The 12,570-nt window shown below is 42.8% G+C and overlaps 1 protein-coding gene across 7 annotated transcripts in view; it reads left to right on the top strand.

Annotated features, from left to right (window-relative positions):
- The first annotated feature begins 878 nt into the window (after positions 1-878).
- Alpk1 (alpha kinase 1) overlaps positions 879-12,570 on the top strand; it is a 94,428-nt gene continuing 82,736 nt past the window's right edge. For 2 of the 7 annotated variants that reach the window (XM_050141966.1, XM_050141896.1), the window contains exon 1: positions 903-1,157. The gene's annotated coding sequence lies outside the window, so the exon portion shown is untranslated. Of the gene's footprint in view, positions 1,158-5,556; positions 5,648-12,570 lie in introns of all 7 variants that reach the window. The other 5 variants (XM_050141823.1, XM_050142111.1, XM_050142175.1 and 2 more) reach the window with 5 other exon arrangements.

The following is a 12,570-nucleotide window of genomic DNA, read 5'->3' as shown; positions in this document are numbered from 1 at the left end:
TTATAGCAATTCTATGTACTTGGCTTGAGCAACTTCTTTTTCTGTTTGTCTGCTTTTTCTTTTTCAAGACAGTGTCTCATTACACAGCCCTGGCTCTCCTGGAACTCATCAAATAGACCAGGCTGGCCTTGAACTCACGGAAATCCCCTGAACTCTGCCTCAGGAGTATTGGGGTTAAAAGTGTGCATCACCATTGCCTGGCTGCTTAAACAACTTCTGAAGCCATATGTGAAGAATTATTGTCCATCATAAGATAGTTTTTAGGCAACCTAACTTTTGGCTGTTTGATTCTACTTTCCTTCTACTAGAAGAGTTGGAATCTATCCAACTGGCCATAGCGTTTGTTGCCCAGGTATGGATCCATTCACATTCCCATTTTGGGGGTTTGTGTGCCAAACGTTTTACCCAATCACAGCATGTTGCTATTAATAGAATCCATTCTTTATTCACGCTAAACCCTTTCACCAAAGCAGGCCCAGAAAGGCTTGGGAAAGTTAAAATATTGCTGACCTTTTAATCTTTTTCAACAAAATATATTTTTGGTAAACTTTTTTTATCATCTTCTCGTGCATTTTTGATATGCTTTTGTCAAAACCTGAGTCGCAAATTCGTGACTCATTGGCTTCATTGAAGGACAAACCAGTTGGCAGACAAGTTCCCTCTCTGGTGAAACTGCAGGAAAACTCCTTATTTGGACGAGGGCAGAATAGAGTGAAAGAAGAGACGGCCAATGGAGTATCATGAATACTGTGTTGACATCATCAAAAGGCAGGCCCTCATAGTCCCATTTCTGTGACCGGTCTCAGAGTTAGAGCGCAGAGAACCAGGTGTCCCAGAGGCACGTGTGTTAGTATGTTTATTTGCACTGAAGAAAGAAGTTGGGGTTTTTCTGGCAGAAGGTGCCAGCCTGAGTACCACAGTTCCCAGCATAGCTTTCCCGGCCGGCCGCAGCCGCAGCCGCCGAAGGGGCGTGTCCAGTGATAGAGTTACACAAGCACGTTCAGAGCCGGCGAGGGCTTTTCCTTTCCCATTCCCACTTCCGGAAACCAAAGCTGTTGAGGAGAAACGCTGTGTTTCCAGGAAGGCTGCGCCGGAATTCACGATTGTCAGAGGCACACTGCGGGTATAAGTGTTTCTTAACTTCTCCTGGGATAAAAGTGAGTACCAGCCTTCTAATGAGAACTTGCAGGAGTTGCGGGTGCAGATGCAGGGTGGAGGCGGCAGTTTTTCCTCAGAGGTAACCGCGGGAGACCCAGCCGGCTCCTCCTCCTTAGTCTCCACCGCACTTAAGTAACTCTGGAGCTCTATGAAACATTTGCATTTCTAGAAGAACCTTAGTAGGGAGGGGGAAGAGAGGGCTACCTGCAATGGGAAGCTTCAGTTGTTGTTAAGGGGCGGGAGGGGGGGTGGACAATGAACCCTTTTTAAAATAAAAGGATTAACAGCAATGGACTGCCACAGAACTCGCCAGACCTGCTAGTGAACAGCTAACCTTATTTCTCAGTAGACCAATGTTTGATGAAGGCATTAGGGGATTGTTGGGATTGCTTATTTGAAACGGGGTTGAAACCCCAAGGAAGCCATTCTAGAAGCTGCCACTTGTATGATGGAGTCAATAATTTTGCCAGGACAGGGCTAGATGGAAGTCTGTCTGCACACTTGGATAGAAGTGACAGAAATTCTGGGTGTGGGCAAGATTTTTGTTAAAAGGAAAGCACGAATTAAAAATTAAACTCCTTTGTGTGTCTGGGTAGAACAGTCCTTTCACTGAGAGTTTTTAACATTAGAAAGTAGCCCTGGAAAGTCACAAATGAAAACCTTAGAAGTTGTGGGGATTTATGGCTTGCATGCTAGCACCAAGGCAGGAGCAGAGGAGAGAATTTTCTGTCACAAAGTAATGGCATCTCCTCTCTAACGCTCGCTTCTTGGCATTTGTAAAAGCGTTGTGCTTCTAATACTCCTTAAAAAGACAATATTGAATTTTGCCCGGCTGAGACTTCATTGCTAAAAGTATTTTAAGATTTCCAATGTGTAAGTGTTGCTTCTGCCCAAGTCTGCACATGTCTTTATGCGTCTTTCTTTCTCCTCAATGCTACACTGAGAACACTGCTGACTGTACCGTAGAACCTGCTCGCCCGGGTCACACTTTCCCTGAGGTGTAGTACACACCCTACTGATTTTAGATGACACCTGTCAAGCCCCTTACCATTAAAGCGTTTGATGACATTCTTAGTTTAGCATACATCGGAAGGGTAACTATCGGTTCCAGAGATGTGGCTCTGCGGGAAAGGGGGCTTGTTGTCAAGCCTAACCTGGGTTCAGTCCCTGAGATCATGGTGCACAGACAGATAAGATTCTCACATGCTGTCCTCTGACATCCGTGTAGACTGTGGAAAGCAGTGGCAGCTGAAACACTGCCACACAGTGAGTGTTCCTGACTTGAAATTCTTGAACTTGAGCCTGGCGGTGGTGGCGCACACCTTTAATCCCAGCAATAGAGAGGCAGAGGCAGGGGGATCTCTGTGAGTTCGAGGCCAGCCTGATCTACCAAGTGAGTTCCAGGACAGGCTCCAAAAGCTGCAGAGAAACCTTGTTTCGAAAAAAACAAACAAAATAAAACAAAACAAAAAACTTGGACTTGATGTATTTTTGAGTTTGGGTTTGTTTCTTGGTTGGTTGGTTTTGGTTTTTTAAGATAGGATTTTTCCTAGTAGCTCTTTTTAATCCCAGCACTCAATGCAAAGTAACAGGGTCTCACTATATAGTTCTGGCTGTCCTGGAACTCACTGTGTAGACCAGGCTGGCCTTGAACTCACAGAGACTCCCCCTGCCTCTGCCTCCCTAGTGCTGGGATTAAAGTGTACATCACCACCACCTAGCTGATGTTTGGATTGAAAAAAAATTGTATATACAGAATAAGATATTTTGGCAAAGATGGCCAAGTAACAAAATCCACTTATATTTCTTCTATATAAACTCATAGCATGAAGATAATTTTATATTTATATATTTATATATTTACTGCACCTGCATTTTGGCTATGACCTACCATATGAGGTCAGGCGTGGAGTTGTGCACTTGTGACATTACATCAGAGCTCAAAAATTTTTGGAGTGCTGGATCTTTTTGGTTTTTGGATTCTCAAACTAGAAACCTATGGCTTGCAGTTGGCTTTTCTTGTGGCTGGTTGTTTCCATGGCTGCTCTTCACAGTTGTCACTGAGGTCGACTTAGCCCTAGTTTGCAAACAAGGAGAAAAGGGAGAAATATAAACCCTACCTGCTATGTGTGCCCATAACATCCTAGCCAGATGCTTCGTCCGTATAGGCTGCCATTACCTGGATGCTCTCACCTGTGACTGCTAAAATGCGCCTGTGTTTAACCACCATATCCGTACCCAGAATGTACCCTTGGCTTCCTCAGGAAGCCCTGCCTAGGATCTTCGCTAACCCCAGTTCATCTGTTGGCTGTGGTGCATCCCACTGGTACCTAAGCATACGACGTCTGTCAAATTGCAAGAAAATTCCGTCAGTTCATCATTGTCTTCCTTTGATATAAGCGCATTTTAGAGCTTTAGCGCAGTTCCCCTTTCTTCCTCTTGTTTTGTTAACATGGCCTACCTATATTTAAAGCTCCAGCAGTGCAGGTTGTCATTTTCCGAGATAACCATGTCCCTGTCCTGAAGTTTCCTCCTGTGACTCATGACCTCCAACGATTATCAAGAGATGAAACCCTGTGGATGAATACCGATGAACCAGTTTTGATAGTTATTCCTATGAGTCTCAGGTGGCTTTAATAATTCCTTTGTGCAGAGGGGATTTTCTCTGCCCCCTCCCTCCATGGTGGGCAAGAGAGACAAGCCTGAGGATGTAGGAATATGAGGCTAGGAGCACAGCTTGCCAGGGCTTCTCAGCAGCAACCAGAAAAACCATTGGCATGCTCACTCCGTGCTATGTGGGTGACAGCCTCTGTCTGCAGATGAGACCAGGCGCCTCATACTTCTAGCCTGCTGAGAGCACGTCTCCCCATGTTTCCACTCCATAAAATGAACTCTCGTCATGTTATACCCAAGCAAATGTTCCCAACAGAAACGTCATGAAGGACGTGCTGTGAACATCACGTCCCCAAGCTCTACCACTGTTCTTTTCCATTGTCTCTGCAGGCAGTATTTCCTTCATGTGTTTGGCTTTTCTACTTCACTGTATTTTTTCACCCCATCTCCACTTGCTCCCAGATTCAGATTCTGGAGTTGGCAATCACTAAGGTAGACTGTTGCTCTTAATTTCATTCTCTCATGCCCATTCTCTAAAGACAAAATTCCTCTTGTTCTTTGTCTGTTATTTGTTGCTGTATCTGATAAGACCTCTAGGTTCTAGCCAACTGACAGAAGGGTTTAATAAAATTATTGATTGATTGATTGATTGAGACAGGGTTTCTCTGTGTAACAGCCCTGGCTGTCCTGGAACTCCCTCTGTAGACCAGGCTGGCCTTGAACTCACAGAGATCCTCCTGACTCTACTTCCTGAGTGCTGAGATTAAAGGCGTGTGCCACTACTGCCCAGCTTAATGAAATAAATATGTTAACATTGCCACAATCACAGCCAATACTGTCACCCTGTTACTATTGTTCAGCTAATGCTGTGTGTGTGTATGTGCATGCGTGTGTGTGTGTGGTGTGTGCATGCGTGTGTGTGTGTGTGGTGTGTGCATGTGGACACACCATATGTACCCGTGGAGGACAGAGGTAGAATCTGTATTTCTTAGTCTGTCTCTCTCCGCTGACCAATGGAACGATTCATTCGGTGTCCCCAAGCAGAACAAAGTAGCACAAATCCCATTGCGTTACTCATAATGGCATGTCATTCTTAAAACTATGTGCCACTTGAACTTTCCATTTAATATTTTTGAGCCACTGTTACCCGTTCAGTTCAAACGATGGATGGGAAGGCTGTTGTGATCATTGCAAGCAGAAGGCATCATTCATTGAGACGTACTTGTTGCTTGGGTCCTATGGGTCAGACTGTGTTAGGATGCAAAGGGTCTGTTCCCGGGGAAAGGTTTTGATAAAGGTTGACTAGTACCAACGATGGTTGGCTGTTCAGTTACCTGTGTGTTTTTAGAAATGATGGCCAAGCAGGGGGGGAAGGGTGATGACAAGTTTGAAAGAAAATCTAAAGAAAACAGAAGCTGGTACATGCCAGATTCATCCATGATTTAGTTAGGATACAAATGAGAAGAAGCAACAACCAAATGCCAAGCATCATTTCCAAATGCACTTATGCATTTTAACTGAGAGACAAAAGTCAGGCTGCCTGGTTACCCTCAATCAGGGAGTATCACATCAAACTTTAAAAGCATATACTGTATAAAATCACATTATGATTATTATAGATATACAGATAAATGAGGATATAAAATATTTCTGATTTTTATTTCTTGATGGAACCGTAATTGTTATTTTATTTTTTATGCCAAACTTTCTGTGATAACACTTTTTGCACTTATAAGAATATATTGTTTTTAAAATTTCTTTGATTCATTTTATTGTGATGTGTAGGAATATTTGCCTACACATATGGATGTGCTCCACATGTGTGCCTGGTACTGGAGGACATCAGAAGAGGACATTGGATCTCCCGAAGCTGGAGGTATGGACGGTTTTAAGCTATCATGTGGGTGTTGGGAGCTGAACATGAGTCCTCTCCAAGAGCAGCAAGTGCTCCTAACCACACTGACTCATCTCTCCGGCCCAAGAACACAATGTTTTGAAAAACTATAGCCTTAAAAAAACAAAGATAATTACGACTCTTCAAGATTGTTATGACTTAGCCCCTCTCAGAAATCTGGGAGCATTCAGTGTGTTCTTTGCCAGGCAGCTACAGTATATGAAAACAGAAGTCAGAGCTAAAGACGAAAGAGGGGGAAAGGTTAACTCTTACGCAACACGCTGCAGAAGTTCCATGGTTTCTCAACACAGTTATTCCCCCAATAACAGTAGATAAGAAATAGCCTTTCTGGATGGGAACTGCACATTCATGGAGTAGAAGTGGCGTGAGTGAGCAGCAGAGCATCTAGGAGGACGCTCTGAGTTCTCTCCACAGGGCGTGCCCCTTCAGGTGCTTGCATTTACGCCTTAGAGAAGGAACGGTCCCTGCCAAGAGCAAAAAGCTTGGGGTCATTGACTGATGCCTCCATGAGTGAATGTGTTCAGAATGTCATGATTGGGGCTGGAGAGATAGCAAAGGGTTAAAAGCACCCGAGCACCGGCTGCTCTTCTGGAGGACCCAAGTACTGTTTCCAGTACCCTCGTAGTGGCTCACAACCATCCGTTCCAGGGGATCTTAAACCTTCAGATGCACATACAGGCATGCAGGCAAAATACTCAGATGCAAATAAAAGAAAATAAATACCAAAGAAAATATACCTCTGAAGGTTTGGACTGGAGATGGAAATCAGAAGTTGTCAGCAAACTCACAGTGTTTACATGTGTAAGTTATAGGGTAGGTATGGTGGCATATGTCTTTAAAACCAACACTCAAGAGGCATGGGCAGGAGGATCTCTGTGAGCTTGAGGCCGGCCTGATCTACATAGTGAGTTCCAGGACAGCCAGAGCTAGACAGAGAAACCTGCATGAGATCCACATAGCATACAATGTGCCATCATAACCACTTTAAGTACACAGTTTGATGTCATTAAACAATACACCATCCCACAGAACCCCTTATAGCTGCAGCCCTATTTCCACTTATGCTAATCTTTCTCTCCCTCCTCTGAGCCCCTGGCCATCACCGTCCTATTTCTCAACGAATCTGACGGTTCAAAGTACCTCAGAGAAGTAGACTTGAACAGCTTTGGTCCTTTTGTGGTTTGTGTCTTTCACTCCCTATGAGCCATCTCAGCCCATCCATGCTGTAGCGTGTGTCCTCCCTTTTCATGCTCATGTAAGTATGCATACGCAAAGTTTGTCTCTCTGTTGATCAGCGGATGCACGAGTTGCTTTCACCTTTTGGCCATTGCAAATACTATTATGCACATGATTATATGGCTCTCTCTTTGAGACACTGTTTTCAATTCTCTGGGGCGCATATACAGAAACGGGATGGTTAGGACAGATGGGAATTCTATTTTTCTTAAGGAATACAAGGGTTCCAGTTTCTCTGCATCCTCCCCAACCCTTGGGATTTTCTCCTAATAGTGGCTATTCCAATGGATGGGAGATGGCATCTCATTGTTTGGGTTTGGATTCCTGTGATAGTTAATGGCAATGAGGATCATTTTGTGTTCTTGCTGGTCTTTTATGTAGCTTCCACATCTGTTTAAAGGCTTACCCAGTATTTTAAAATCAGGTAGTTTTTCAAATGTTATTGAATAATAAGTGCTCTTCATACATTATGGATATTAACTCCTCAGCATAGATATGATTTATAAACATCTTTCCCATTCTGCAACTCTGCATTCTGTTGATAGTATCTTTTGGCACAAAGATGATTCTAATCCATCTATCTATTTATTTATTTATTAAAGATTTCTGTCTCTTCCCCACCGCCGCCTCCCATTTCCCTCCCCCTCCCCCAATCAAGTTCCCCTCCCTCGTCAGCCCAAAGAGCAATCAGGGTTCCCTGCCCTGTGGGAAGTCCAAGGACCACCCACCTCCATCCAGGTCTAGTAAGGTGAGCATCCAAACTGCCTAGGCTCCCACAAAGGCAATACGTGCAGTAGGATCAAAAACTCCCTTGCCATTGTTCTTGAGTTCTCAGTAGTCCTCATTGTCCACTATGTTCAGCGAGACTGGTTTTATCCCAGGCTTTTTCAGACCCAGGCCCGCTGGCCTTGGTGAGTTCCTGATAGAACATCCCCATTGTCTGAGTGTGTGGGTGCACCCCTCGCGGTCCTGAGTTCCTTGCTCGTGCTCTCTCTCCTTCTGCTCCTGATTTGGACCTTGAGATTTCAGTCCGGTGCTCCAATGTGGGTCTCTGTCTCTGTCTCCTTTCATCGCCTGATGAAGGTTAATATTCAGGAGGATGCCTATATGTTTTTCTTTGGGTTCTCCTTCTTATTTAGCTTCTCTAAGAACCCGAATTATAGGCTCAATGTCCTTTATTTATGGCTAGAAACCAAATATGAGTGAGTACATCCCATGTTCCTCTTTTTGGGTCTGGCTTACCTCACTCAGGATAGTGTTTTCTATTTCCATCCATTTGCCTGCAAACTTCAAGAAGTCCTTGTTTTTTACTGCTGAGTAGTACTCTAATATGTATATATTCCATACTTTCTTCATCCATTCTTCAATTGAAGGGCATCTAGGTTGTTTCCAGGTTCTGGCTATTACAAACAATGCTGCTATGAACATAGTAGAGCATATACTTTTGTTGTATGATAAGGCCTCTCTTGGGTATATTCCCAAGAGTGGTATTGCTGGGTCCATGGGTAGGTTGATCCCGAATTTCCTGAGAAACCTCCACACTGCTTTCCAGAGTGGTTGCACAAGTTTGCATTCCCACCAGCAATGGATGAGTGTACCCCTTTCTCCACAACCTCTCCAGCAAAGGCTATCATTGGTGTTTTTGATTTTAGCCATTCTGACAGGTGTAAGATGGTATCTTAAAGTTGTCTTGATTTGCATTTCCCTGATCGCTAAGGAAGTTGAGCATGACCTTAGGTGTCTTTTGGCCATTTGAACTTCTTCTGTTGAGAGATCTCTGTTCAGCTCAGTGCCCCATTTTATAATTGGGTTGATTAGCCTTTTACGGTCTAGTTTCTTGAGTTCTTTATATATTTTGGAGATCAGACCTTTGTCAGTTGCGGGGTTGGTGAAGATCTTCTCCCAGTCAGTGGGTTGCCTTTCTGTCTTAGCAACAGTGTCCTTTGCTTTACAGAAGCTACTCAGTCTCAGTAGGTCCCATTTATTCAATGAGGCCCTTACTGTCTGTGCTGCTGGAGTTATACGTAGGAAGTGGTCTCCTGTGCTCACGTGTTGTAGAGTACTTCCCCCTTTCTCTTCAATCAGGTTCAGTGTGTTCAGACTGATATTGAGGTCTTTAATCCACTTGGACTTGAGTTTTGTGCATGGTGATAGATATGGATCTATTTTCATTCTTCCACAGACTGACATCCAGTTTTGCCAGCACAATTTGTTGAAGATGCTCTCTTTTTTCCATTGTTTAACCCACAAACCTATGATTCTAATCTTGAATTCATCTTCTTAGTCTATCGCTTGTGTTTTTGACATCATATCCATGCAATTCTTTCCAAGTCCAAGGTCATGAAGCTCGACGTCTATGCTTTCTTCTAAGAGTTTTACAATTTTAGCTCTTACATTTGAACCTCTGAGTCATTTTGAGGTCATCTTTGCATCAGGTAAAGTTCAAACTTCATTCTTTTGCTTTGTAAACATCCAGTTTTCCCAGTATCATTTACGGAAAAAGAATTGTACTTTTCCTCATGGAATGCTTGCGTCACTCTTGCTGAAATCATTTGACCACAAATAAGGTGGTGCGTGCTGCCGTCTCTCATTGGTCTCAATAGGTGTGTGGTGTGGCTTTTGATTGCTATAGCTTTGTGGTAAGTTTTGCTTATTTAGTTTCTTATTTAATGTGTACACGTGTATTTGCTCACATGTATGACTATGTACCAAGTGCATGCAGGTGCCCCAGGAAGCCAGAAAGCCAGGGGGAAAAAAAAAACCTCTGGAATTAGAGTTCCAGACTGTTGTGAGCAGCCATGTTGGTGGCAGGGATTGGACCAGGACATCTGGAAGAACAGACGGTACCCTTGACCCCTCAGCAATCTTCCCAGCCTCTGTAGCGAGTTTTAGAATGAGGAGGTTTGAGTCTTCTACCTTTATTCCTCTTTCAAAATATTGTTTAAGCTGTCCAGTCAAGGATACTTCACCTTCTGAGTGTTTTGTTGGATTTTTTTTAATTTCAAAAAATTGCCGGTGGTCTTCAATACTTTTTTAATGTTTTTAATTTAACATACAAAGCAGTGGGTTTTTACACATGTGCATCATTATAACTTGTTCTAGTTCATCCCTTCTCCCCTTCCATTCTATTTAAACAGAAATAGTTGCTGCAACCCTCTATGAATAAATTTGTATTTAATTTTGTTACTTACTACATGTTTATGTCATTAAAAGAACAATACAGAAGCATTATTTCAGTGGTTAAGTACAGGGCAGTGTACAAATAGTACAACAAAAACTTGTAAATATTTTTTTCTCAAATCATGTTTTGCATACTTTAGCTACTTTATGAAAAAAACCTGACTGATAATGTCAGTTTCAGAATACAGCATTTCTAGTAAGTAGGGAAAATGAAAGATTGAAGTATAGACCTATGTTAAGTTTCAGTAACTACAATTCTGGGATTTATTTACTTCTAACAGTGATGTGAGCCTCATTTAGACACTGGTGAAACTAGGTTCGGGACCAGAGGGCTTGCCTAGCAATCATGCTGCTAAGATTCAGTCCTCAGTGCCACCAAATAAATGGCTAAATTTTAAAAAATTGCAGAGATTGATGAAACTAAAGGCCATTTCCAAAAGCCTGAATATCTCACTGAAGGTGACTCAGTGATTAGTAGCAAGGCAAAAGACAAGTTCAAACTGGAGATAGCCTGAGCCCAGCACGGGAGACTTGGAGAGGGCAGGAAAGCAAAACCATGTTTGTAAGGCACAGTTGGCCACCCTTCATCAGCTTCCAGATGTGCTAAGGACAAGGAGAGGGAAAGAGCAGAAACAAGGACCTTGGAGCAGGTGCATGGTCAGAAGCATCCTTGAGTTTCATCACGTGGAAGATCCCTGGAAGGTTCTTTGCCTTGTTGGTGTTCACTTTACATATTCAGCCATCCTGAAATATCCATGTAATAGACCCCCCTCACTTACACCCTCTCTCACACACACCCAAGACGTTTAAGCATGCCTTGCGAGTCTATCCACAGATTTGGTAGCAAATTCTCTCTCCAGAGATAGCATAGATGTAGCCTCTGTCAGCCCCACACTGAAGTTCTATGGATTTGTGAGACAACTGATCAGTAGTAAGCTGTTTTCCGAGATGAAATTTGGACAAATGAATGCATTGTTACTAAAAAAGATTATCGATCGGGTTAACAATACACACAGCTATTTTAATGCCCTAGAAGTTTTTCTCTAGGTCATCACCTGCCTTGTAACACATGAGACTTTTTGCTCTTTGGAGTGCTCCATTTGCCTTCATTAATAAGTAAAATAAACAGGAAGTTCAAGTGCATCGATGCTGGTGTAGTCCACCAGAAGAGGGCAGCAGTGATACTCCAAGAAGAACGGATTTAGGCAGCTCTGAAGATGACTTTAAAACAGGTGGACCAGGGGTAATGGGGAGGCTTAAAGAGCTGATGCCAACATCCTCGTTAGCATTCCAAACTAGCTCATCTTCAATTCCAGAAACACGTTCGCTAAAATTTCAGAAAATCTTATGAAATACCATAGTGTGACGAGGTGACATTTGGGGAGATTTCTGTTAATACTGATGAGGGTTGATACTGAGAGGTATTCTGAAAAACTTGCTCTTCTTTGTAGAGAAATGTTAGAGAATGACTTAAAATTAAGCCTTTTGTTTCGTGCTGGGCCTATATAGAAAAGCTATAATAGTTGAAAATTAACAAAAAAAAAGCATCTTATTTTCTTGGAACATTACCAGTGTCCTTGAACTAAAAGGAAAATTTCCCCATCGTATCAACAGAAAAAAAAATGCAGAGTAGGCAACCAGCAGTGGCTTCCCAGATGGAGCTCACACAACTTCTGTAAACACTGAACAGCAATGGAGGGCTTTTCTCAAAAGATCTAGAGATTGTTACTAATCTTAAGAAATACTAGCATTAGGTCCACAGAAGGAAACAAGACAGATTATTCTTAGCTGGCTTCGAGTATTATGTTATTGTGGGGAAGAAAGATACTTCGTAAAACTGAATAATTTGCTAGATAACAATTGAGAGAAATTTTTTTAAAGAGAGAGAGAGAAAAGGAAGTTGGTCTACATAACATCTCCAAACCAGAGTTGACATGAAAAGGGAACTGAAAGGAAAGGAGAACTTGTTTCAAATTAATTTTGGAAGGAAGGGCTGGGTGGAAGGACTGGACTCCTGACCCCTGCTTCCAACTCCTGACTGCTAAGATTACAGTCAGGGTAGTGCAATTCCCAGCTGTTGATTTTAAGGCCCATTAACAACAATATGTTGTGTTTTATTTTCTTCTGTTAACTAAAGAAAATGGAGAAGGCCAAATTTACAGCTTCCTGAAAATCAGGAGGTATTGAGTAATAATTGCAGCAACTTTGCCAATTTACAGAGCCATAAGATATCCCAAGCCTCCCTGAACATCTGTATGGTTCAACTACGAGTCTGCCATCAGCTAACATAACAGAAGCTGGAAAACCTTTCCTCGGACCACTCATCTCAAAGGTCTCTGGTCCCAAGCCCCCCTAAGGTCTCCCATCCTTCATCTTTACAGGCATCTCCACCCTCCCCAATTCCCAGTCTGCTGGGTCTGGCTACATTTTGTTAGTCACCTAGGCTACTTGTGTTTTTCCACGCTCCT

Source organism: Alexandromys fortis, unplaced genomic scaffold (assembly GCF_014885135.2).
Source record: "Alexandromys fortis isolate MF-2015 unplaced genomic scaffold, M_Fortis_MF-2015_v1.1 scaffold_19, whole genome shotgun sequence".
Classification (NCBI taxonomy): Eukaryota; Metazoa; Chordata; class Mammalia; order Rodentia; family Cricetidae; genus Alexandromys; species Alexandromys fortis.
The sequence above is the reverse complement of the archived record's forward strand: the minus strand, read 5'-3'. Positions and strand labels throughout refer to the sequence as shown.